Here is a 25,100-nt window from a genome sequence, read left to right as displayed (position 1 = left end):
TTTCCATGTGATGCTCAACTCAAAATCCTACACCTACCAATCCCTTCGAGTGAAGCCATTAGAAATCTCATACAGCTCAGTCACATTCTTCAGTGACAGAGACGAAGTTCTTCTGGTCTCTGAGGAATTTGTTCTGACTGAGGAGTTAGGAATTCGCCAGTGCGGATTGCCTACACAGTGAGGAACATGATAGCCCTGAGAAATTTGAACCTCACATTTCCAACCGTTGTTGTGCTGCGCGCCAGCTGTCCCAAAATATCTACCCACCTAATGGTCATATCATTGAAGGGCATTTATGTCTTATCATGTCGGGCTGCTCCCTAGGCTATAAATAGCCTCCCCCTACAACCACTAGCTGGTTGGCTGCTCCGAGAGAAACTGACACTTGTCAATTGAGAGCATCCCATCCTCCGAGGAATTTGAGTGAAAATCATCAAGTGAGGAAATACCCCAAACCCAAACACCTACAAACCCAAAGTGATTGAGCATCACTGAAGAGATTGATCCTGCGTGGATCCGACGCTTGTTACCTTTGAAGATGGTGCTTCTTCCAGACGGTTAGGCGTCATGGTCTAGAGCATCCAAGAGGAAATTGTGGATCGCCGAGTGACCGAGTTTGTGAAGGTTTGGAAGTCACCCGAAGACTTACCACGAGTGATTGGGCGTGGTCTGTGTGACCTTAGCTCAAGGAGAACATGGTGAGGACTGTGTGTCCGGGACTGGGTGTCCTCAGGTTTAAATACCTAGCCGCTCCAACCAGATGTACAACTGAGACAGCAGCTGGAACTGGTCTACCAAATCATTGTCTTCACCAAGCCAACTGGTTCTATTTCCTCAACTCTTTCATTTCCTCATTACTGTGTTGTTTGCTTGTTCATATCTGTGTTTGAAGACTTTGACTGAAGACTTTCTCAATTTCCTCAGTTCAATTTCCTTAGTCTGTTTGTCTTCATCCTGTGTTATCCTGTGTTTACGCTTTCTGTACTCTGTGCTTGTTTTCATTTCATCATGATGACTAAGCTTGTGTTCTGCTATGCATACTTTTGAGTACTTATTCCGCTGCAAGTAGTTCTTCGCTAAGGAATTTCCTCACCCACAAATTCCTCAGTGAAGAATTTCTAAAAATCGCCTATTCACCCCCCTCTAGTCGATATAACGCACTTTCAATTGGTATCAGAGCAAGGTACTCCCTTGTTCTGTGTGATTTTGGTTTAACCACTTGGAGTTTTAGTTATGTCGACCGCAGGTATGATCAAGGTTTCTGCTGGGTGTCCTACCTTCGATGGGACGGACTACCCCTACTGGAAGAATAAGATGCGAATGCATCTTGAGGCAATTGATAACGATCTCTGGTATGTTGTGGAAAAAGGTGTTCCCTCTGTCTCACCTCACTGAACGCTACCGATGTGAAGAAATTCAAGCAACTCAATTCTCAAGCGAAGAATATCATATGTGGCCATCTGAGCAAAGGACAGTATGGAAGAGTGAGTGCTTTGGAAACTGCTAAGCTTATCTGGGATAGGCTGTCCAAAGTAAATGAAGGAGTCTCAACACAACGTGACTGTCGAGTTGATGTTCTTCGCAATCTCTTCAACCGCTTCAAAAGACTCGACAATGAAAATGTTCAACAAACCGTCGATCGCCTCACTGACATCTCAAATGAGCTTCAAGCACTTGATGCCAATGAAATCACCGACCACGAGGTGGTGAAGAAACTGCTGAGATCGCTTGACTCTTCATTTGATACTCTGGCATTGATGATACAAGAGCGTGCTGATTACAAGTCACTTGACCCCGCTGATATCCTCGAAAGGCTAAACACTCATGAGTTCCAGCTTGCTGAAAAGAGAGATCTCTATGGTTCGAGCTATGGCAGATCACGTGCACTGAAGGCCAAGGCAGTTTCTGATTCTGAAGATGAAGACTCTGACGGCAGCCTTGGTGATCCTGAAGAACTGAGTAATGATCTAGCACTGCTCGTGAAGAAATTCCAGAAGTTCTCGAGACGTGGTCGCTTTGGAAGACCCTCAAGGAGCAATGATTCCTCATCCAGTGACTACAAGAAGAGGCTTTGTCACAAATGCAAGAAACCAGGACACTACATTCAAGATTGTCCTCAGTGGGAAAAGGAATCAAAGAAGAAGAAATACAAGGATTACAGTTCTGATGATGCTAAGAAAAAGAAGAAATCCTCAAAATCTACATCATCAAAATCCTCAAAGTCTTCATCTCACAAGAAGAGCAGCTCCAAGAAGGCTCGGGCATTCATTGGCAAGGAAATGGACTCTGAAGCTGAATCTGAAGAAAATGAGGAAGAGGAGGCATCTGAGGATTCCGAATCCGGTGTGGCGAGCCTAGCCCTCGCTACTGCATTCGTCAGCAAGTCTATCTTCAACCCTGAAGAAAATGACCTCACCAACAAGGCTGATGAAGGCAATGATGACTACGCTCCCACCTATTGCTTCATGGCAAAGGGTGCCAAGGTACTCAAATATTCCTCATCTGAATCAAGTGAAAATGAATCCGATGAAAACCTTAAGCCCAGCTATTCTAAACTTGCTAAGATTTCTGTGAAACAACAAAGGGCTCTTGAAAAGGTTCAAAACATGCTAGACAAAAGTGATGATATGTTGGGTGAAGAAATGGATCGCACTAAAACCTTGACTAAAAATCTTCAGAGAATTCAGACTAGGTTTGACAACCTTCAAGGTCATCATAACACTCTCTTGTCTGATCATGAGAAGCTTTCTTATGAATTTCTTCAAAGAAAGCAAGATCTTGAAAAGCTAAGAGTGAGTTATGAAGATCTTCAGAAGGAGCGCGATTCATTACTTGCTCAACAAATCAGCGCTGCTCGGGAAGAATTTGTTCCTCCATGTTTGAAATGCATTGAACGTGAATCTACTAATTCTTCACCTGAATGTTCAAATGCTTCTAATGCTACAAATTCCTCAACTGTCTCTGCTATCATTAATTCTTCATCTAAGGACATTGCTAGTATCACTGACGATGCAGGGCTGAAGGAATTGTACATGACAGGCATGTACAAAAGCCTCAAAGGGCATCAGACTCTTTGTGATGTGCTTAAAAAGCAGATCCTCAACAGGAACCCTAGGAAAGAGGGTATTGCCTTTGAGAGGAAACTCAATGCTGATGGTACATATTGGAAGCCTGAGCAGTACCCCAAAACCTCATGGGTTGCTGCAAAGGGACCTCCAGTTGATCCATCTAACTTATCTGGCTTTACATGTGAATCTCCTCATTCTTCTGATGAGTCATTTGACTCCAACTATAAATTGTTCAAAAATTAGAATGGTGAAGTATTTGCTAAATATGTTGGCACTAACTGCAGGAACGGTTCTCCTATGAAGAAAATCTGGGTTCCCAAAAGGTGCCTTGAAAGTCTTCAGGTGAATGTCCTCATGACACCACGTGTGAAGAATAGGAACCCTAGATCAAATTCTTCATATGGACCAAATTCTTCATATGGATCCAAGTCCTCACACGGACCAAATTCCTCACATGGATCAAATTCCTCAAAAGGATCAAAGTCCTCATATGAACATCATCGTGCTAACAACTCTGTTTCGCAGGGAAGAGCCAATGGCTATGAATATGAGCATTATTCTTCTAATCATTATGTTTATAAGTCCTCGAAGAATTTCTCTGCTTATTCATATGCTTACCCTAACTTCTCTTATGTGAAACGAAATGGATTGGCTTCTATGCCACCTTTTTCATATGGAGTTCGCAGAGTGATGAACTCTTTGCCACCCCTTCAGATGTGGGTGGTGAAGAAAAAGAATTAATCTCTTCTGCAGGGTCAGGTCTACAGACGTACTTGAACGTCCGAAGAATTTGCTGGAGACCTGAAGGGTGCCTGAAAGGACGCAGGCTAATCATGAAGAAATGAACTTTCATTTCTCACGTCCTCATACTGCTTTATCTGTTCTATTGCTTGATGAAATTGATCTGTTGAATTGATGTCATATTCTTCACTGATGAAGTATATGAAGTTCGTAAGCTGCACTAATTCATCTGCAGGATGATCAACCCAAAGCCACTGAGTGGGTCCTCGATAGTGGATGTACAAATCACATGACTGGTGACAAGAATCTATTGATTGATGCTCCATTATCACCATCGCATCTGAAGCATATCATCTTCGCTGACAAAGGCAAAAGTCAGGTATTGGGTCTAGGTAAGGTTGCGATCACAAAGGATCGACACATGGACAAAGTCATGCTTATCGAGTCCTTAGGATACAACCTCATGTCTGTCTCAATGCTTTGTGATCTTGATATGGTAGTTGTCTTTGGCAAGTATCGTTGTGTTGTGGTTATGGAAGCTGACAATTCCAAAGTCTTCGAAGGCTTTAGGAGAGGAGACTTGTATATTGTTGATTTCTCTATAGGACCGCAACCAGCCGTGTGCCTACTTGCAAAAGCTTCAGAAGGTTGGCTATGGCATCGACGACTTGGTCATGCACGCATGAGGAATTTGCACACGCTTGCAAAGAAGAAGCATGTCATTGGCATTGAGAATGTCAAATTCCTCAAGGATCTCTTGTGTGGAGCTTGTGAAGGTGGAAAAATGACCAAGGCTAAGCATCCAGCGAAGACTATCATGACCACTACTCGACCATTCGAATTGCTTCACATGGAGCTCTTTGGTCCTAACCATTACTCTGCTGTCACAAATGACGCATCTCTCTATGGTTTTGTTATTGTTGATGATTACTCTCGTTACACATGGGTACACATTGTTACTTACAAACATGAAGTGCAGGAAGTCTTCAAACGATTTTCCTCGAGGGCTTCAACCAACTTTGGTGTGAAGATCAAGCACATCAGAAGTGACAATGGAACTGAGTTCAAGAATTCTGGTCTTGATGACTATCTTGATGAACTTGGTATTACTCATGAGTTATCTGCTCCTTACACTCCTCAGCAGAATGGCGTCGTGGAGCGCAAGAACAGAACTCTTGTTGAGATGGCTCGCACTATGCTTGATGAGTACAAGACGCCTCGTCACTTCTGGATTGAGGCAATTTATACTGCGTGCCACATCATCAACAGGGTATATCTTCACAAATTCTTCAAGAAGACTGCCTATGAACTCCTCACTGACAAGAAACTTAATGTGAGTTATTTCAAAGTCTTCGGTGCAAAATGTTGGATTAGAGATCCTCATCACAATGCTAAATTTGCACCAAAAGCACATGAAGGTTCTATGCTTGGTTATGGAAAGGACTCGCACACCTACAGAGTCTTCAACACCGTTCTTCACAAGGTTATTGAAACTGTAGATGTGCGGTTCGATGAAACTAATGGCTCGCAAAGAGAGCACCTACCCTCTGTGATAGATGAACCAGCACCTGAGGAAACTATCAAGTTCAAGGCAACTGAGGATGTCATTCCTACTGAAGAATCTGCTGAAGAATTCATTCCAGAACGTGAAGAACATCGAGCTAATGCACCTGAAGAAATTGCTGAAGAAAATGGTGCTGAAGAAAATGCTGATCAAATTCCTCGATGACAACCAACTCATCCTCGCGTTGCAAAAGAAGTGCAAGTTGAGAAGATCATTGATGACATTGAAGCACCAGGTCCTCTCACACGCTCAAAAGCTTCACATTTATCTAACTTTTGTGGGCACTATGCTTTTGTCTCTATCTCAGAGCCCACTAAGGTAGATGAAGAATTTCTGGAGCCTGAGTGGATTCAGGCCATGCAAGAAGAATTACATCAGTTCGAGCTCAACAACGTTTGGGAACTGGTCAATCGTCCAGATCCTCGCAAACACAATATCATTGGCACAAAGTGGATCTACCGCAACAAGAAAGATGAAAATGGCCTTGTGGTAAGGAATAAGGCACGGCTAGTAGCTCAAGGCTACACACAGGTTGAAGGAATTGATTTCGATGAAACTTTTGCACCTGTTGCTAGACTTGAAGCTATTCGCATATTACTTGCTTATGCTAACCATCATGATATCACTTTATATCAAATGGATGTGAAAAGTGCATTCCTCAATGGTAAGCTTGAGGAAGAAGTATATGTTGCTCAACCCCCAGGTTTTGAAGATCCTAAGCATCCTGACAAAGTCTTCAGACTAAATAAGGCCCTCTATGGCCTCAAGCAGGCCCCTCGGGCGTGGTATGATACTTTGAAGGAATTCCTCATGAAGAAAGGCTTCAAACCCGGTTCACTTGACCCTACTCTTTTCACTAAATCCTATGATGATGAATTGTTTGTATGCCAAATATATGTTGATGATATCATCTTTGGCTGTACTGACCAACGTTATAGTGATGAATTTGCCTATATGATGAGTGAAGAATATCAAATGTCTATGATGGGAGAGTTGAAATTCTTCTTAGGTCTTCAAATTCGTCAACAGCGTAATGGCATATTCATATCTCAGGAGAAGTACCTCAAGGATGTTCTGAGGAAATTCGGCATGCAAGATTGCAAAGGCGTCAAAATTCCAATGCCCACAAATGGCCATCTGTGCACTGATGAAAATGGTATTGACTTCGATCAAAAGGTATACCGCTCCATGATTGGTTCTTTATTGTACTTATGTCAATCTAGGCCAGATATTATGCTTAATGTTTGCATGTGTGCCCGATTTCAAGCTACACCGAAGGAATCGCACCATAAGGCTGTGAAGCATATTCTTCGATATCTAGCTCACACACCAACACTAGGATTATGGTACCCCAAGGGCTCGGTTTTTGATCTCGTTGGATATTCTGACTCTGACTATGCTGGTGATCGTGTGGATCGCAAGTCAACATCTGGTACATGTCATTTCCTCGGACGATCTTTGGTCTGTTGGTCCTCGAAGAAACAGAACTGCGTATCACTGTCTACTGCTGAAGCTGAGTACATTGCTGCTGGTTCTTGCTGTGCTCAGTTGCTGTGGATGAAGCAAACTCTCAAGGACTGCGGAGTCAACGTGAAGAATGTGCCTCTCTTCTGTGACAATGAGAGTGCCATCAAGATTGCTCACAACCCAGTTCAGCACTCGAAGACAAAGCACATTCAGATTCGTCATCATTTTCTTCGCGATCATGTGTTGAAGGGCGACATTTCTATTGAGCATGTGAAGACTGAAGAACAGCTAGCCGATATCTTCACAAAGCCCTTGGATGAGAAGAGATTTAGCAAGTTGCGGTGTGAGCTAAATATCTTAGAATCTTCGAATGTTCTTTGAAAAGGACACTCATCCTAACACTTATGCAAAATTGATGACTTAGATGTGCAACACATGAAGAAACGTTTTTCTTCAATCAATGAAGAATAACACTCTAAGTGTGAAGAAATTAATGAAGAATTTGATTCTCAGAACCCTACGACAATTGTACGCGGTGTCTGAAATCATCATTCTTATACGGTGGGTCACGCCACCACGAAAGTTGAAAATCTTCAATTTAAGTTTTTCCTCAGTTTTGAAATTCCTCAGTTTTTCATATTCTTCAACTTTGCAAAACCTTCACTGTCTCCGTCGTTATTCTTCATTGGCTATATATATATATATATATATATATATATATATATATATATATATATATATATATATATATATATATATATATAAGTTTATGTCCTCTACAGCATTCACTTATGACTAATTCTTCAAGTTGGTTTTTTTGCTAAGTGAATGTGATCGGACCCTTCCCCCTCTATGCTATACTCAACCCAATCTATTCACAAATTCTTCATGTGCATTCTATTTGAAACTCGTTCAAAATCTTCACTGTGTCCTTGTCAGCTGAAGAATTTGCGAACGGAACTTTTAACTTATCTTATCCAAAATTTTCGGCTTTGCCGCTCAAACCGTTCCGCTTCCCACGATATACTTATCTATTCACCCATGATCTAACACGATCTCCACTCCTCAGTACGTGGGTGACACACGTCATGCGGATGAGAAGGGTCAGGGGCACGTTCGTCTAATTTCTTCGGGCAAACCGTTTTTCACCGTGGCTATAAATACCCACTCTTCCCTTCCTCACTTCTTTTACTCCGCTCGACCTCTCTCCCGCTCAAGCTTCTCAAACCCTAGCGCCGCCACTACATCATCGTCGCCGGTGAGGAAGAGCTTCACTGCCTCGACCTCGTCGCCGCCGTACTCACGCCGGCCGCGGAAATCTTCACTCCGCCGCCGCCGTAGCTGTCTTCCTCCGCCGAGTTAGGGCGTGGAAGATCTGCATAGACGAGCTTCACTTCTCCACACCTCAGTTTGTCGTGTTCTTCGTTCAGGGTAATTAAAAGTTACTTTTACTGCCCACTTTGATTCAAATATTTACTACAGAATCTTCAAAGGTGTTTTCTTCAAATCCTCACACACCAAAACACCTCACATGTCATCTGTTCTTGATTCGTTTCTCTAAGCATCATTTTTCTTCAAGATTCCTTAATTGTGTGGATCTTCGATCTATACAACTCTGGAACCTAAGACAAAGAACGCTTAGTGAAATTCTTCAGGACTCATCTGGTCAAATTCCTCAAACTTGTTCTTTTTGAAAAACCTTCTGAGAACGCATATGACCTCTCCAAATTCCTCGCAACTATACTCTGTTCACAGGTACTCATGTCCGCTGCTGAATCACTAGGTTCTCATCAACTTAACTCATTTGCAGCATTCCTTGAAGAAAAGTTGCATACTTCTTCAGAGAGTTCAATTGTTCAAATTCCTCAACTGAAGAAAATGGCTAGTGAAAAGAGGCCACATAAAGGAGGAAAGAGGCCTGAGGTCAATACTGCCTTTGAAATCCCTGAGGACATTTATGCTGGGTACTGCACACCCCCTGAGGAAGACAAAAATCAGCGCAAGGTGCGCATTCAGAGAATAGAAAGGAGATGGGCAAAAGAGTGGAAGGAGTAGAGGTATGTGACTCCAAAATACATGAAGAAATTCGCTGTTACTCCTCCATGCTCAAGACCTCCATTGGCACCTGGCCAAGAGGCGGATCCCACTAGCATCAAGCGCGGTGAGGAATTTCCTGAAGAATGGGCCAAGCGCCAGGCCAAGTTGGCCAAACAGGCTAAAGATGCAGTGAGGAAATTCAACGAAGATTCCACTGCTGCTGCTGCTGAGGCCTCTGTAAGGCCGAAGAAATCCATGGCAAAGAAGCCTGCGCACAAGCCAAGTGCCTCTTCTTCAATGCCCTCACGGCCAATTTCCTTAGCCAAGCCCTCACGGCCAATTCCTTAAGCCGCTCCTGCTCCTCCAAAGTCCTCAGCTGCTCCGACAAAATCCTCGGCACCTGTGCATCTTGCCACGTGTCAAAGGACCACATGCATCTCCATTGCCTCAGGAGCTTCAACTAGTTCCTCAGCTGCACCACATTCTTCAACAGGACCCTCTCTGCTGAAGACTAAGACCACTGCTGGACGAGGCACTCGCCCAAGTCCTCAGAAGAAGCAGGTCGCCTTCCAAGTACCGTCTGAAGAAGATGTCGGGGATATACCACGCGGTATGACCCGGCCGGAAGTATGACCCGGCCGGACTTGGCGGCTCACAGAGACCCGGCGAGTATTTGGTGACCTACTGATAACCCCAATGGAGGATCAGGCGGACGGCAAGGCCCAAGGCCCAGCAGGCTGGCTTATACTCTGGTGGGCCGGCTTAAGGAGAAAGGGATGACGAATATTTCCTTTACGAGGAAGCAAGACCCGGACTTGTATTCAACTTGTAAGAAAAAATAGACTAGTCCTAGTCCTACTAGGACTCCGCATGTAACCCGCCCCTCTAACTTACATAAGGAGGGGCAGGGCACCCCAAAGAGGGACAGGCAACAAGAAACAATCTCTAGGGCTAGACACAAAGAGCCTGCCAAGCCGGCGACTCTCTCATGATCATAATGAGACCTAACCACAAACAGCATGTAGGGCTATTACCGGATGATGTTTCCCGGGGCCCGAAGCTGTCTAAATCCTTGTCTTGTGTTGTGTCTCTCGATTCCGCCAACCCCTCTCAAGCTACCGCATAGATGCGTTGGCCTCACGACTAAGTCCTTACACTAGGACATCTGCCGTGACAATTCCACGACAGTTGGCGCCCACCGTGGGGCCTGCGCAGGATGGTGTTGAGTTCTTGGAGGGATCTATCAGGGATCGAGAAACTCGTGATTGATCGGATGAAGAAGAGCCGGTACGGTATGATCGTGTGAGCCGCCGGACAACCATGGGAGAGCCGGCAAATTGGTCGTTTGGGAAATCAGATTATGGTTAAATTTGGAGATGACATATGTGAGTTTCATCCGAGACGGAAAGATTTTTAGGGTTTATTCGCCGCCGCTACCGTCTCTGGCGACCCGTCGAATCCGAGGACAGATCGTTTTTTCTACCGTCGAGACCGGATTGGAATCTGCCATAAATCATCATACTACGGTCGCGGGGCAGCCGTTGTCGCTGCTACAGCTCGTATCAAGTCCCGAGGACATATTACAAGGATACATCGTTGCTTGCATCAAACCCAATAATTATGGTACTACCAAAGCAAAGGGAACCGGCCGGTCAGATCTGAGCAGATGAGATTCCAACTCGGATAAGCTGCGCGCAAGCCTTCAGGGTTAGCTACTGTGTCACGTCACTTTTTACTGGTCGTGGGTTCGCTCCCCCTGATCGGAAGACCGCAGCTGTACGTCCACAAGTTGTTATTGCCGGATCAAGTTCCAGGAAGGTTTTCGCCTGCAGCCGTACATCCACAAGTTACCACTACATGCGAATATGTGGTTGGGGCAGCACCAAGAGCTGCGCTCGCTAGCCCCGTTCGGCGCACGCACGTACAGGTGTAAGCCATCAAAAGCTTGAAAAAGAAAAAAAAATTCACCACCGCCCCGATCAGCGTCGGCTGGGGATCTGCTACATGAGGTTGGGCAGTCAACGAATCTACACAGCCACACGTGTTCAGACAAATTTTACAAGGAAGGCCATGTGGGGCAGCAGCATGCTGTCAAAGGCTGCAGCTCACGTGGAGAAACAAATCCAAAGTCCACTAGTACTTCTCATAAAAGTACTACATGAAGACCATTAGTACCACGTACATCGGAAAAATCATCAGGACGCGCACCAAGCATTATCTAGCATCAGTGTACACGTTTATCTGACAAAAATATCAGGGGTTGGTATACCGTGGATATGGAGCGCACGCCAACATCATCGTGCACTGATGTTTGTCCGTTCCATGCTGCTCCACGGGCGTGTGCAAGCCGCCGCCCCCGCAGCCCAATTCACATCAACACGACGCGATTGACTCGCCCCTCTGCGCGGCTTACCGCGCCTGCGATTACTTCGCCCATCCGCGTCGCCTTACAATGCCATGGACGACCTGCCCGTCCACCCTCGCGGCCGGCTCACACGTCTGCGACCGGCTTACAATGTGACGGACAACTTACCCGTCCGCCCCCGCGGCCGACTCGGCGTCCGCGTCGCTTGCCGCTCCTGCAATTGACTCGCCCGACCGCACCGGCTTACAACGCCGTGGCCGGCTCATCTGTCTGCTCCCGCGGCCGACTCGGCCATGGTTGGTTTCAGCTTCACCGTGATGATCATCAACTCCGCGGTGGATAATTTCTGGCCTGACATATCAGGTGAAATCAATCCAGTAAATTTTTATATATTATATATTGTTTTCTTTAAAAAGAGCAATTACTCTGGCTTGCGAGGTTTTTGATACAGGACAATTGTTCACTACATCAACACAACGTGGTTGACTCGCCCATCCGCGCGGCTTACCGCGCCGGCGATCGATTCGCCCGTCCGGACCGGCTTACAACACCACGGCCGGATCATCTGTATGTGCCGCCTCTGATGCAACGGTCGTCTTTACCATCCGTCTCTCGCGGGTTGGTCTATATAAACACACTGGGCCGCACCTGTATGCATGAGCTGTTTATTGAATATGAGCGAGTCACTGCTTGGGAAGCCCGGTTTTCTTTCAACAAATTGGAGGCGAATTATCATGTATTATCAGCCGCCGTCTGCACTGGATGGTTCAATGGGCAGGCGCACAAGTCGCCGCCACTACAGTTTGGTTAACTTCAAAACATCCAGTTGGAAGGAACCATTGGCCGAGTTGCTGACACGGCTCATACGGGATCATTTATAACCCGTCGCAGTCACTTCAACCTTCTGTGGATTCACATCGCGCTATCAATACCAATGATATACACCTTATGCTATGATCAATATGGAGAATCTCAAAGCCAACTCCTCGAGTCGTCTTGAGACTCGGGGGCTACAATGATATGACTCGGCAACATTGGTCGGTTTCAATGCATTCAAGAACTCCGGGTCATTGGAGGGGAAAATAACCCGATCCCGGAGGCTACCGCCATATTGGTAAAAGGTTTAAAGGCCGTCAGAAAATTTCCGGCTTAAAAAGAAGGATTCCGGTTTAGATCCGGCTCAAGAGACTTGACATCTCCCACAAAGCACTGAAGCTCTTAAATATCCGGTTTAAAATCCGGTTCAAGGGAAATTTATTTGCCACAAAGTTTTGAAGCTCTCAAATCCGGTTCAAAATCTGGTTTAAGGTAAATTTGTTTATCACAAAGCTTTGAAACTCTCAATATCCGGTTTTTCCGGTTCAAAAAGAATTTATCTCTCGCAAAAGTTCGAGTTCTCAGGAAAAATTAAAGGGACCAAAAAGAGTCTGTTACAAAGCACAACCCAAACATAGGTACCCTACTTTAATGACCATTGGGAGCTGATCGTATTCGAATTTAGCTTAACCCTTTAGGTGTGACCCTGATCGTATTCGAATCAGAGTCGTTAAATATTCTCATGATCACTAGGGGGCTTCCTGTTCAAACATAGGTCGTATTCGAACCAAAGAGAACATAGCTGTCGGTACCCTTTTGATTGGCACACTGCCGAGCTCACTAGGGGGCTTCTTGATCGTATTCGAATCGTAGCTCAACCCCTTTTGGGAACCGACGTGGATCGTATTCGAATCAGCGTCGTTAAACAATTCTCAAGGTCATTTGGGGGCTTCCTGTTCAAACATAGGTCGTATTCGAACCAAAGAGAACATAGATGTCGGTACCCTCTTGATCGGCAACGCCAAAGCCACTGGGGGCTATATGATCGTATTCGAATCTTAGCTCCGCCCTGGCTTTTAACGTTAAGTCGCCAGGGCATATGTTGTTTAAACTCTGTGCAGGATTTACAGAGATATGACTTACATCAATGATTAAGTTCAAGCCCATCATCAAAGATTGAAATTGGTGTCTCAAAAGGGTTATCAATTCTTGATTTTCTCAAAGGCTATAAGCCGCCGGGTTTTAAAAATTCCGGTTTACAATGGAGGCGTATTAAATCGTCATCGGCCAAGAGCCGCCGGGTATTTAAACTCCGGGTTTACTTATCAACAGATGAGGTATTCAAAGTCGCTTTGGCGCAATGGCTATTATTTTATCAATGGATATAATTTATTCTACAATGGAAGGAATAGTCCCGAGTCGCTGCAGGCTTACGACCCGACACTTGGGGGATACATTATTCAAAGTTGAGATTACATCAAATATGCAAGTCCCATGTCACTGCCAGCATGCACCATGGCACTTGGGGGCTAATGCAAAGTCATTTTTACTGGCCTTATTGAAGACCCGACTCATCACATTGTAATGAGCCGGCCCTTGGGGGCTACCAGTTGCTCCTGTCAACAATTCAAGGTACACAAGTTTAAATCCATTATAGTGAAAGGTCCACTACTCAGTTGGAAGAGTACAAAGCTCTTAACCTTATGACGTGGGTTTGGGCCCCATGGAGAGGATTACAGCATATGGTATTCTTTTCAAGGAAATATATATAAAGTCCCAGCTCAATATTATCTTACTGAGCCGGCCCTTGGGGGCTACATGTTGCTGCTCAAGTCTACATCTACAAAGTCCCTGCTCATTATTGCATAATGACCCGGCCCTTGGAGGCTACACCGGTTGAAGTTTTGTGAGCATAAGACAATTACAAGTCCCAGGTTGATGCAAGCATGACAACCCATCACTTGGGGGCTACAGGTAACACGGATATAAGGAGAAATACTTTCGAATTCTCAGTTTTGAGCAAATCAGATTGACCCGGCGTCACCAATCATTATGACCTGGTGTCTGCAACAATCATAGCCCGGCGTCATCAACAATTATGACCCGGCGTCGGCAACAATTATGACTCGGTGCCATCAATATTTACAAACCAGCAATTTTGGTAATATTAAACCGGCAAGTTCTACATCTTTAAACCGGCTGAATATCAGATGAGTATTTCAAGACCAATATTTCTTAAGCCGGCACTTTGAAAGCCGACTCAAGTGGATTATTCTTCACAATATTTCTCTACAAGAGACCAATGTCAGCAAATTGACTCTGAAGCTGGCTTATTGACCCGGACTTTTCAAAAGAAGTATCTGGATTTTTTGCATTGACAAAGTTGAAACATATCTGCTAAAGAAGATTTACTATGAGATCATGGACATATACATATCAACAAGGAAATGACAAGGACTTAAAGATGATCAGGTGCTGGTTCAGGAAAATATTTAACCCGGAACACAACCTATCAAGTGTGTTCTTGTGTTTATTTTACAGGATCAGTTTAACACGGATAAATCCAAATTAAACTGGGGGCTAATGTCGGGGATATACCACGCGGTATGACCCGGCAGGAAGTATGACCCGGCCGGACTTTGCGGCTCACAGAGACCCGGTGAGTATTTGGTGACTTACTGATAAGCCCAATGGCGGATCAGGCGGACGGCAAGGCCCAAGGCCCAGCAGGCTGGCTTATACTCTGGTGGGCCGGCTTAAGGAGAAAGGGATGACGAATATTTCCTTTACGAGGAAGCAAGACCCGGACTTGTATTCAACTTGTAAGAAAAGATAGACTAGTCCTAGTCCTACTAGGACTCCGCATGTAACCCGCCCCTCTAACTTATATAAGGAGGGGCAGGGCACCCCAAAGAGGGACAGGCAACAAGAAACAATCTCTAGGGCTAGACACAAAGAGCCGGCCAAGCCGGCAACTCTCTCATGATCATAATGAGACCTAACCACAAACAACATGTAGGGCTATTACCGGATGATGTTTCCCGGGGCCCGAAGCTGTCCTTGTCTTGTGTTGCGTCTCTCGATTCCGCCCAACCCCTCTCAAGCTACCGCATAGATGCGTTGGCCTCACGACTAAGTCCTTACACTAGGACATCTGCCGTGACAATTCCACGACTTCCGAAGCTGATGATGAAGAACTTGCTGAGATCATCAGAGACAGACAAGTCAGGGCCGCTAGAGCCAAGGGCGCAGAAGTGCCACTGCTTTTGGATCCAAAGTTGATCCTCGACTATATTGATCTCTGGCACAAGGACCCAAACACTCCTATGCCTGATTTCAAGTTGACACCTGGCCAAAGTCACATGCTGACCCATTTCATCAGTGAAGAAAAATGGAAATATGAGAAGGCCAGGCAGCTCAAGAAAGCACAGTACAGGAAGGAGAAGTTCCTGAAGAACAACGTTGTCTCTATGACAACTGATGAACTTGTAAAGCTCCAGTTTGAAATCAAAGTCCTCAGCGATGATTTCAACGCTTACTATGCTGATTGGAAAGGAGCCAAGGTCAGGTTCGTCAATCTGACGAAGACACTCACTTCAAGTGCCTCTGCCCCTGTGCACATTGAAGTCTCTCAGGCTGAAGCATCTGCTCAGTAAACTGAAGAACATGCCAACACCGCTGATGAAAATCAGGCTGCTGAAGACAATGTGAGTTCCAAGGCTGATGACTGCATTCCAGCCGCTGAAGAAATTCCCAGGGCACCCACTAGTGGTGCGCGTGAAGAAAATGAAGAGGTCAGGGCAACTGCATCAGTTGTGTCTGAAGAAACTGAACCAAATTCCTCAGCTCCTTCTACACCTATTCCAACTCCATTCCTTCCATCTGCATCAGATGCGAAGAAGACCAAGGCTGCAGAACGTGCAGCTGTGAAGAAAAGGAAAGCATCAACTCCTTCAGATTCTTCAGCACCGAAGAAAATGAAGTTTATGACCAGCTCTTTTGCTAATCCAATTGATGCTGTTCCAGTTTCCTCCATGCCATCAAAGGACCTTGTTCCTTTTGATGAAGAATATGTGATCCCTAGCGGATCTGATGAAGAAAATCCTTCTGCTACTTCGTCAGAGCAGATGGATGAAGAAATTGAAGCAGATCAAATCCCTTCAACACCAGTTGTTTCCTCGCCTATGCCTCAGTTCACAGCTGAAGAGGCTGGCGTTGAAGAAATGGAAGATGAAGATGTGGACATTGGCTGTACCACACCTGTGATGAATGATGACTTTTGGGAAAGTCAGCACCCCAATTCTCCACTCTTCACTCCACTTCAGCAAATTCCTCAGTCCCCAGTCACTACAGTTCAAATGGGATCTGATGAAGCTCATGAAGACATTCCAACCGCTAGTGCTGAAGAAAATGAAAATGAAGAATTCAAGAACCAGGCTGCCACTGAAGAGGAACCAGAAATTCCTCAGCCTGAAGAACCTGAGATTGCGATTCCTGAGGTCATCATGCAACTGTCTGACACTCCTCTGCCCAAGCCAAAGGATCCATTCTCAAGGAAGCAAAAATTCAAGGCTGATGATTTCTTCAGCGAGCACGTATTCTTCACCGAGTACAACCCTTATGACTCTGCTCGCATAAGGAAGAGGCGTTTCTGGACTGCCAGCCAGGCAAATTTCTATTCCTCAGTGCTGTTCAACAAAGACAAAGTCTTCGATCATGAGCACATTCCTCACGTGGACATGGAATCCCTGCCGTGCTTCGAGCCAGTCCTCAGTGTTCTTCACGACGCTGGATTGCTAAACTTCTGCACTGACATCTGTGATTGGAATGAAGAACTAATTCTTCAATTCTATGCAACACTGCACATCACTGGAAATTCTGAAGATGTGAATTCATGGGTGCTGGACTGGATGTCTGAAAACACTCATTACAAGGCACCAGCTTCTGAATTGCTTCGTGCCTTACCTCTCAGTCCGCCCCTTGAAGGTGCTTGTTGCGTCTACAATGAACCTGAGCTTACTGATCACTACATGCAAGTGCTGATGAAGCCTTTGAAGCCAGGTCAGACCCCAAGAACAAGATTCCTTAGGAATTGTTGTATGTGCCTCGGACTGTCTATCGCATTCTGACGAAGACATTGAGTCCAATCAAGGGCCACGACTCAAATGAAGAAGAAGTCGTTGGCATCATGAAGAATCTGCTTTTCAATATCATTCATGGCATTCCCATCAACTTCCATGATTTCTTCATGAGGACTCTGGCCAACGTCGCCATGTCACCGTTTGAGCTGAAGCCTTATGCACCTTGGATTATGAGATTCATCAGGACAAGGTCTTCACTCAACTATAAAGCCGATACACTGAACCATTGCAGCTTCTTGCCCCCAATTGAAGTCCTCAAACGGACATTTTCCTCAGCTGATGAAAAGGGCAAGGCTACTGCTGTAATTGATGAAGGAATTCGTCCATTGGATTGACAATTTCGCAAGGCTGCATCCTACTCCACCAATGATGACTCTTCCACCCATGACTCTGCCGCCAACGCTCCCAAGCAAAATCCTCAAGGCACAACACCCAGGGTGATGACTGACCGTGAGCTTCTCCTCAGTCTTCACCAGAAGGTTGATCGCAATCATAAATGGGTCAAGCGTCAGTTTGGTTCAATTCTTCACAACATGGCTGCTACCCACAATGCAGTGAAGAAAACCACTACTACCTTCATGAAATCCTCAACCGCACCTGGGCTGTTCTGTCTCAAGTCTACAGTGAAGAAGATCTGAAGACAATGGGTCTCAAGGACGATCTTAACTGGGCTGCACCTCCTCCGAAGAGTACAAGAAGGTCAAGGTTCCTTCCTTGGTGCCCAGCTCCTATTCTTCATCACGTGACACTGATGAACATGAAGATTTGGACGACACTGCGGCAGGCCCTACTCCAACAAACGACCCCAACAACGCTGACGCTCCTTCATCAACTTGATATTCTTCAGGGGCGTTAGTCCTCATTTTCAACCCTTTTGGTCATTTGATGACAAAGGGGGAGAAATTTGAGTTAATCTTCAAGCGGGTCTATCTTATATGGGCTTTTTTTTCTAAGTTGCAACTCTCGTTTCTTTTGAAGACTTTGCTGGATCGATTTGTAAACTTAATCTCTATGGTGACCTGATACTTTTGCTGTTTCTTCTGCATGCTTATTCCTCGTTAATATTATTGCACGCATGCTGAATTACATCAGTCACCATATTTCATCATGCATTTCAAATTCTTCATATATTATGTCAAATGCGTGTATGAATTACAAGATATAGGGGGAGATCTCCATGATTCAACTCTTCAAGTGTGCATTGCTTCAAAAGCAAATTCCTCACTATGCACATCTTCAGGGGGAGTTCTTCTATATCTTGCAATCAAATTCCTCAATATCAGTATTTACACTTTATATGTTTATCCCCGTTGAAAACTTAACCTATATTGTCATCAATCACCAAAAAGGGGGAGATTGTAAGTGCATCTAGTGCCCCTTAGTGATTTTGGTGTATTGAAGGCTTATAGGTTAAGGGACTAATGCGTTTGTGAGTGTACACAGATCTATAAGTCTATGAGGAGTTTGATATTTAGAGAGAAAGTCGACTCCTAAAAATGAAGTTCTTCGACTGAAGACTTTGGATTTCTGAAGACTTTCTGAAGACTTTGAAAGTGAAGAAATTGGTGTGACCTTGAAGACTTAGTATTCATTTGAGGAATATGAAGCGTGAAGACTTTTGTTTTCGTAGTTTTCATTTTCTCTTTCTTGAGTCATAGGAAACACCGTACTGTTAAAGGGGGTCGAGGAAATACTAAGAAAAAATTTCCATGTGATGCTCAACTCAAAATCCTACACCTACAATTCCCTTCGAGTGAAGCTATTGGAAATCTCATACAGTTCAGTCACATTCTTCAGTGACAGAGACGAAGTTCTTCTGGTCTCTGAGGAATTTGTTCTGACTGAGGAGTTAGGAATTCGCCGGTGCGGATTGCCTACACAGTGAGGAACATGATAGCCCTGAGAAATTTGAACCTCAAATTTTTGACTGTTGCTGTGCTGCGCGCCAGCTGTCCCAAAATATCTACCCACCTAACGGTCATATCATTGAAGGACATTTATGTCTTATCATGTCGGGCTGCTCCCTAGGCTATAAATAGCCGCCCCCTACAACCACTAGCTGGTTGGCTGCTCCGAGAGAAACTGACACTTGTCAATTGAGAGCATCCCATCCTCCGAGGAATTTGAGTGAAAATCATCAACTGAGGAAATACCCCAAACCCAAACACCTACAAACCCAAAGTGATTGAGCATCACTGAAGAGATTGATCCTGCGTGGATCTGACGCTTGTTACCTTTGAAGACGGTGCTTCTTCCAGACGGTTAGGCGTCATGGTCTAGAGCATCCAAGAGGAAATTGTGGATCGCCGAGTGACCGAGTTTGTGAAGGTTTGGAAGTCACCTGAAGACTTACCACGAGTGATTGGGCGAGGTCTGTGTGACCTTAGCTCAAGGAGAACATGGTGAGGACTGTGTGTCCGGGACTGGGTGTCCTCAGGTTTAAATACCTAGCCGCTCCAACCAGACGTACAACTGAGACAGCAGTTGGAACTGGTCTACCAAATCATTGTCTTCACCAAGCCAACTGGTTCTATTTCCTCAACTCTTTCATTTCCTCATTACTGTGTTGTATGCTTGTTCATATCTGTGTTTGAAGACTTTGACTGAAGACTTTCTCAATTTCCTCAGTTCAATTTCCTTAGTCTGTTTGTCTTCATCCTGTGTTATCCTGTGTTTACGCTTTCTGTACTCTGTGCTTGTTTTCATTTCATCGTGATGACTAAGCTTGTGTTCTGCTATGCATACTTTTGAGTACTTATTCCGCTGCAAGTAGTTCTTCGCTAAGGAATTTCCTCACCCACAAATTCCTCAGTGAAGAATTTATAAAAATCGCCTATTCACCCCCCCTCTAGTCGATATAACGCACTTTCAACCATCATCTAGAACAAGTACCTTCGAGGACAGCCTCTCGCATTCTGTCAGCGCCCAGGCAGCTCCCAGTTTTGGCAGGCCGTCGTCCAGCTGCTACCCGTGCTTCGCATTGGCACATCCATCTCGATTGGTACTGGGTCCTCGACCCTGTTCTGGTTTGATCGGTGGATTGGCGACACCCCCTGGCTGCGCGATTTCCGGAGCTCTTCGCCATTGCTGTTGACCCTCGTGTCTCTGTCGAGACGGCCCTTATTGACTTAGGGCGCCTCGCTTTCCGCCGCCCCTTTGGCCCTCCTGAAGTTGCCGCTTGGGATGTCCTCCTTCAGGACATCACCCTCCTCCCTATGGACGTCACCGACACCCCGGATGCCATCTCTTGGCGTCTGGAACCTTCCGTCTGCTTCTCCACCAAATCCCTCTATGCGACCATCGCCCCCTCGACGGCCCCCGAGCCCTTTAGTTTGATCTGGGACATCCGCCTGCCCCTGAAGATCAGGATCTTCCTGTGGCAATGGATCCGAGGCCGCCTCCCGTCCGGCGTAGAGGTCCTTAAGCGTAATGGACCTGGGGATGGGATGTGCCCCATGTGCGGCACGGTGGAGGATGCTAACCACATCTTCTTCTCGTGCTCCACGGCCCAGTTCCTTTGGTCCTGTTTCCGCGAGACGGTTGGGGGCCAGTGGTGCAACACCAACTTCCCTGACCTACCGCCATATTAGATGGCTTTGCGTTGGGGTCCTTGCCTGGACGCTTTGGACCGTACGCAATAAGCTTGTCATACAGAAGGCGCCTCTTCGACGTGCTACTGACGCCATCTTTAAAATGTGTGGATATTTGCAGCTCTGGCAGCCGCTTAGCCGCCCCCAGGACCGGGACGTCATCAGCAACCTCCTCGCCGACCTTCGATCGATGGCCTTCCGCTTGGCGCCTCCGCTTCCTCCCCCCCCCCCCCGGAGCCCGACTAGATGCTCTGCCGCACCCCGCGTGTGCGTGCTTTTTTGTTTCTTCAGGGCTTGTTGAGCTGTGCCCTCAGCATTAACCCTTTAACTACTTGTCTGTGCTAGACCTGTGTGTGTGTGTGTGTTTGAACCTTGTTGGATGTTTGGCTTGGGCAGTTGCTTTATAATATAAAGCGGGGCAAAAGCCTTTTTCGGTATAGTTAAAAAAATCTTTTTTAGAGCACACACACAAAAGCGTTACATATCTTTCATTGACAGGAACAAACTCAAAGAAAAACATATCACGCCAATAGAATTAACTCATGAAAGCAACTACATGCAGGAAATTACCTGCGCTTAGGTAATTGCAATGTTTCTTCATCAGATGATATTTGATGATTATCGCCGTTATCGTTCTTATTGCTTAACAGAGGCAGCCTTTTCCTTTTGCGCCTGAAAAAATGCAGGCTACACTTAATGGCAACTAACTACCAATTAATTATTAAATCACACCGATTTCTTTTCACGATGTGCTTAGGGCCATGTATGTACTAGTTTTGTCAACTTTGGCCTGCTAGTTATGCATCCCATCTTACTGATAACTATACATGACTGATTGTTGAGCATGTAACACATATTCACGGCCACTAGGAAAGAATGAGACAGCTGGTCCTTTATAATACTCACCTGGTGAACATTCAGTAATCAGTTCTTGATGTATATAAAGTCAAATAAGCTCACCTAAGCACAGGTCCTATGGTCTCATCGTCAGAATCCGTGCCTTGTGAAGTCTATTGATGCTGTGATATGATCGGTGAAAGATTCTCCAATGACAGTTCCTTAGTTTTGGTTCTGCAATAGATGAAGGTAAACACTCGGGACATCAAAACGGACAAGGCAACATAAATAACTTCATGTATCTGTGGCATGTTTGCACTCAATTCTTAGCAAGGGAAAATGCAGCCTAGAGTCCTAAATTATTTCCACATTTGTCTATGACGGAGCTAAAAGTTCATAGCAAGGGAAAATGCAACCTAGAGTCCTAATTATTTCCACATTTGCCTACGACGAAACTAAAAAAAGAACATCACAAACATGCTATGGAAAGTAATCAAAAGAATAAATCTCATACAGGACCAAAGAATGTGATGTTGTTTTACAGAAACAAATGTTTGCTCATACATCTCAGGGCATTTCCAGCATAATCAATAGCAACCTAAAATAAAATTAACCAAAAATATCTCTGCAGAATCTCCAGGCATTTGTTAGCAATCATACTTTCTGATATAAAAGGCCTTTCAATAGTATGGCAGTCTTTTCAGAGCACAGACAAAAGCTTTGCATATCTTTCATTAACAGTGTCAGTAACAAACTCAAAGAAAACATATCACGCCAATAGAATTAACTCATGTAAGCAACTCCATGCAGGAAATTACCTGCGCTTGCGTGCTTGCAATGTTTCTTCATCAGATGATACTGGATGATTATCGTTGTTGTCATACTTCCTGCTTACCCCATCCAGCCTTTTCCTTATGATTCTGAAAATACAGGCTAGACTTAATGGCGAGTAACTAGCAATTAGTTATGAGATCACACTAATTTATTTTCATGATGTGCTTAGGGCAACGTATGTACTAGTTTTGACATCTTTGGCCTGCTAAGTTATGCAACCCATCTTACGGATAACTATACAAAACTGATTGTTGAGCATGCCATACAGGTTCACTGCCACTGAGGAAGAATGACACAGCTGCCAGCTGGTCCTCTATAATATCAGCTGCTGAACATTCAGCGGTTTGTTCTTGATGTGTATAAAACCGGATGAGCTCACCTAAGCATTGATCCTATGGTTGCGCCATCAGAATCTGTGCGTTGCGAAGTCTCTTGATGCTGTGATATACTCGTTGAAAGATCCGTCAATGGCAGCTCTTTAGTTTCGATTCTGCAATAGATGAAGGGAAACATTGAGGACATCAAAACAGACAAGGCAGCATAAATAACTTCATATAGCTGTGGCATGTTTGCACTCAATTCTGATAAAAGAAAATGCAACCTAGAGTCCTAAATTAGTTGCATATTTGCCTGTGACAAAACTAAAAGACGAACATCACAATACATGCCATGGAGCGTACTCAAAAGAATAAATGTCATGCAAGACCAAATAATGTGATGTTGTTTTTGCAGAAACAAATGTTTGTTCATACATTCTATGGCATTTCCAGCATAACACTGGCAACTTCAAATAAAGTTAACAAAAATATCTGCATTTAACGGTTTAGATTGCATACTGGAAAAATTGCCGCGCATTTGTCAAAAAACATACTTCTAATATAGAAGCCTTTTAATAGTAAAAAAGTCTTTTTAGAGCACACACACAAAAGCGTTACATATCTTTCATTGACAGGAACAAACTGAAATAAAAACATATCATGCCAGTAGAATTAACTCATGAAAGCAACTACATGCAGGAAATTACCCGCGCTTATGTAATTGCAATGTTTCTTCATCAGATGATATTGAATGATTATCACCGTTATCATTCTTATGGCTTAACACAAGCAGCCTTTTCCTTGTGCGCCTGAAAAGAATGCATGCTAGACTTAATGGCAAGTAACTACCAATTAATTATTAAATGCACTGATTTCTTTTCACAATGTGCTTACGGCCATGTATGTACTAGTTTTGACACCTTTGGCCTGCTAGTTATGCATCCCATCTTACTGATAACTATACATGACTCATTGTTGAGCATGTAACACATGTTCACGGCCACTAAGAAAGAATGAGGCAGCTGGTCCTTTATAATACTCCCCTGGTGAACATTCAGTAATCAGTTCTTGATGTATATAAAGCCAAATGAGCTCACCTAAGCACAGGTCCTGTGGTCTCATCGTCAGAATATGTGCCTTGTGAAGTCTCTTGATGTTGTGATATGCTCGGTGAAAGATCCTCCAATGACAGCTCCTTAGTTTTGGTTCTGCAATAGATTCAGGTAAACACTCGGGACATTAAAACGGCAAGGCAACATAAATAACTTCATGTATCCGTGGCATGTTTGCACTCAGTGCTTAGCAAGAGAAAATGCAACCTAGAGTCCTAATTATTTGCACATTCGCCTATAACAAAACTGAAAAGAACATCACAATACATGCTATCAAGAGTAATCAAAAGAATAAATCTCATACATGACCAAATAATGTGATGTTGTTTTGCAGCAACAAATGTTTGCTCATACATCTCAGGGCATCCTAATCTAATCAATGGCAACTAAAAATAAAATCAACCAAAAATATATCTGCCGATTTCCGGGCATTTGTCAGCAATCATACTTTCTGATATAAAAGGCCTTTTAATAGTAAGACAGTCTTTTCAGAGCACAGACAAAAGCTTTGCATATCTTTCATTAACAGTAAAAACTAAGAAAAACATATCACGCCAATAGAATTAACTCATGTAAACAACTCCATGCAGGAAATTACTGCGCTTGCGTGCTTGCAACGTTTTTTCGTCAGATGATATTGGATGATTATCGTTGTGTTATATATATAATCGTTATGGCTTAACATAATAAGATCTCGATCTCTAGATTAGAACACCTCCTATGAAGAAAATTAGGGACTAACCTTGACTTGCAGAAATCATTAATGGGTAGCCCTCGTTGGCAGCCGTGAGTCTCCAGCGATGTGGAGTCCTTCAGAGGAGATCGCAACAGGGACGCAGGGGCTCTGTAGTCGAAGAGGAAGCCCATGGATGCCGGCAGCGCTCCTCTCCTGGTGGCCGCCGGTAGACATCGGTCTTCCAGCCCCTTAGCACAATTTTAGGATCGGGCAGTTTTATCGATAGCCACTCTTTTGTTGGTGTCTTATACATGCTATCATTTTTTTGTTTTATATCAAGTGCTGGGGCCGGGGACCGGGTCCAAAACTGTTGGTTTAGAGGCCTCCGATCAAGGCTCCTACGTGAAAGGTATGGGGTCAAAAACCTCCTGGTTTCTCTCGGGTTGTTACCTGAGATCAAATTCCAACATTCTCCCCCTTGATCGTAAGGTTAACAAACATCATAAACCCACTCGTAACAGAAATAACATACCAA

General features: G+C 44.6%; 1 long non-coding RNA gene across 1 annotated transcript in view; it reads right to left on the bottom strand.

Annotated features, from left to right (window-relative positions):
• Positions 1-22,544, bottom strand: part of LOC123183197 (uncharacterized) — a 30,023-nt gene extending 7,479 nt beyond the window's left edge. The window contains exons 1-2 of the long non-coding RNA XR_006492468.1: positions 22,445-22,544; positions 21,750-21,860 (exon numbers count right to left, since the gene is read on the bottom strand). This is a non-coding gene — a long non-coding RNA (uncharacterized lncRNA). The remainder of the gene's footprint in view (positions 1-21,749; positions 21,861-22,444) is intronic.
• Positions 22,545-25,100: the final 2,556 nt, after the last annotated feature.

The sequence above is a fragment of the Triticum aestivum genome, chromosome 1D (assembly GCF_018294505.1).
Source record: "Triticum aestivum cultivar Chinese Spring chromosome 1D, IWGSC CS RefSeq v2.1, whole genome shotgun sequence".
NCBI lineage: Eukaryota > Viridiplantae > Streptophyta > Magnoliopsida > Poales > Poaceae > Triticum > Triticum aestivum.
This window is presented reverse-complemented; position numbering and strand designations above follow the sequence as displayed.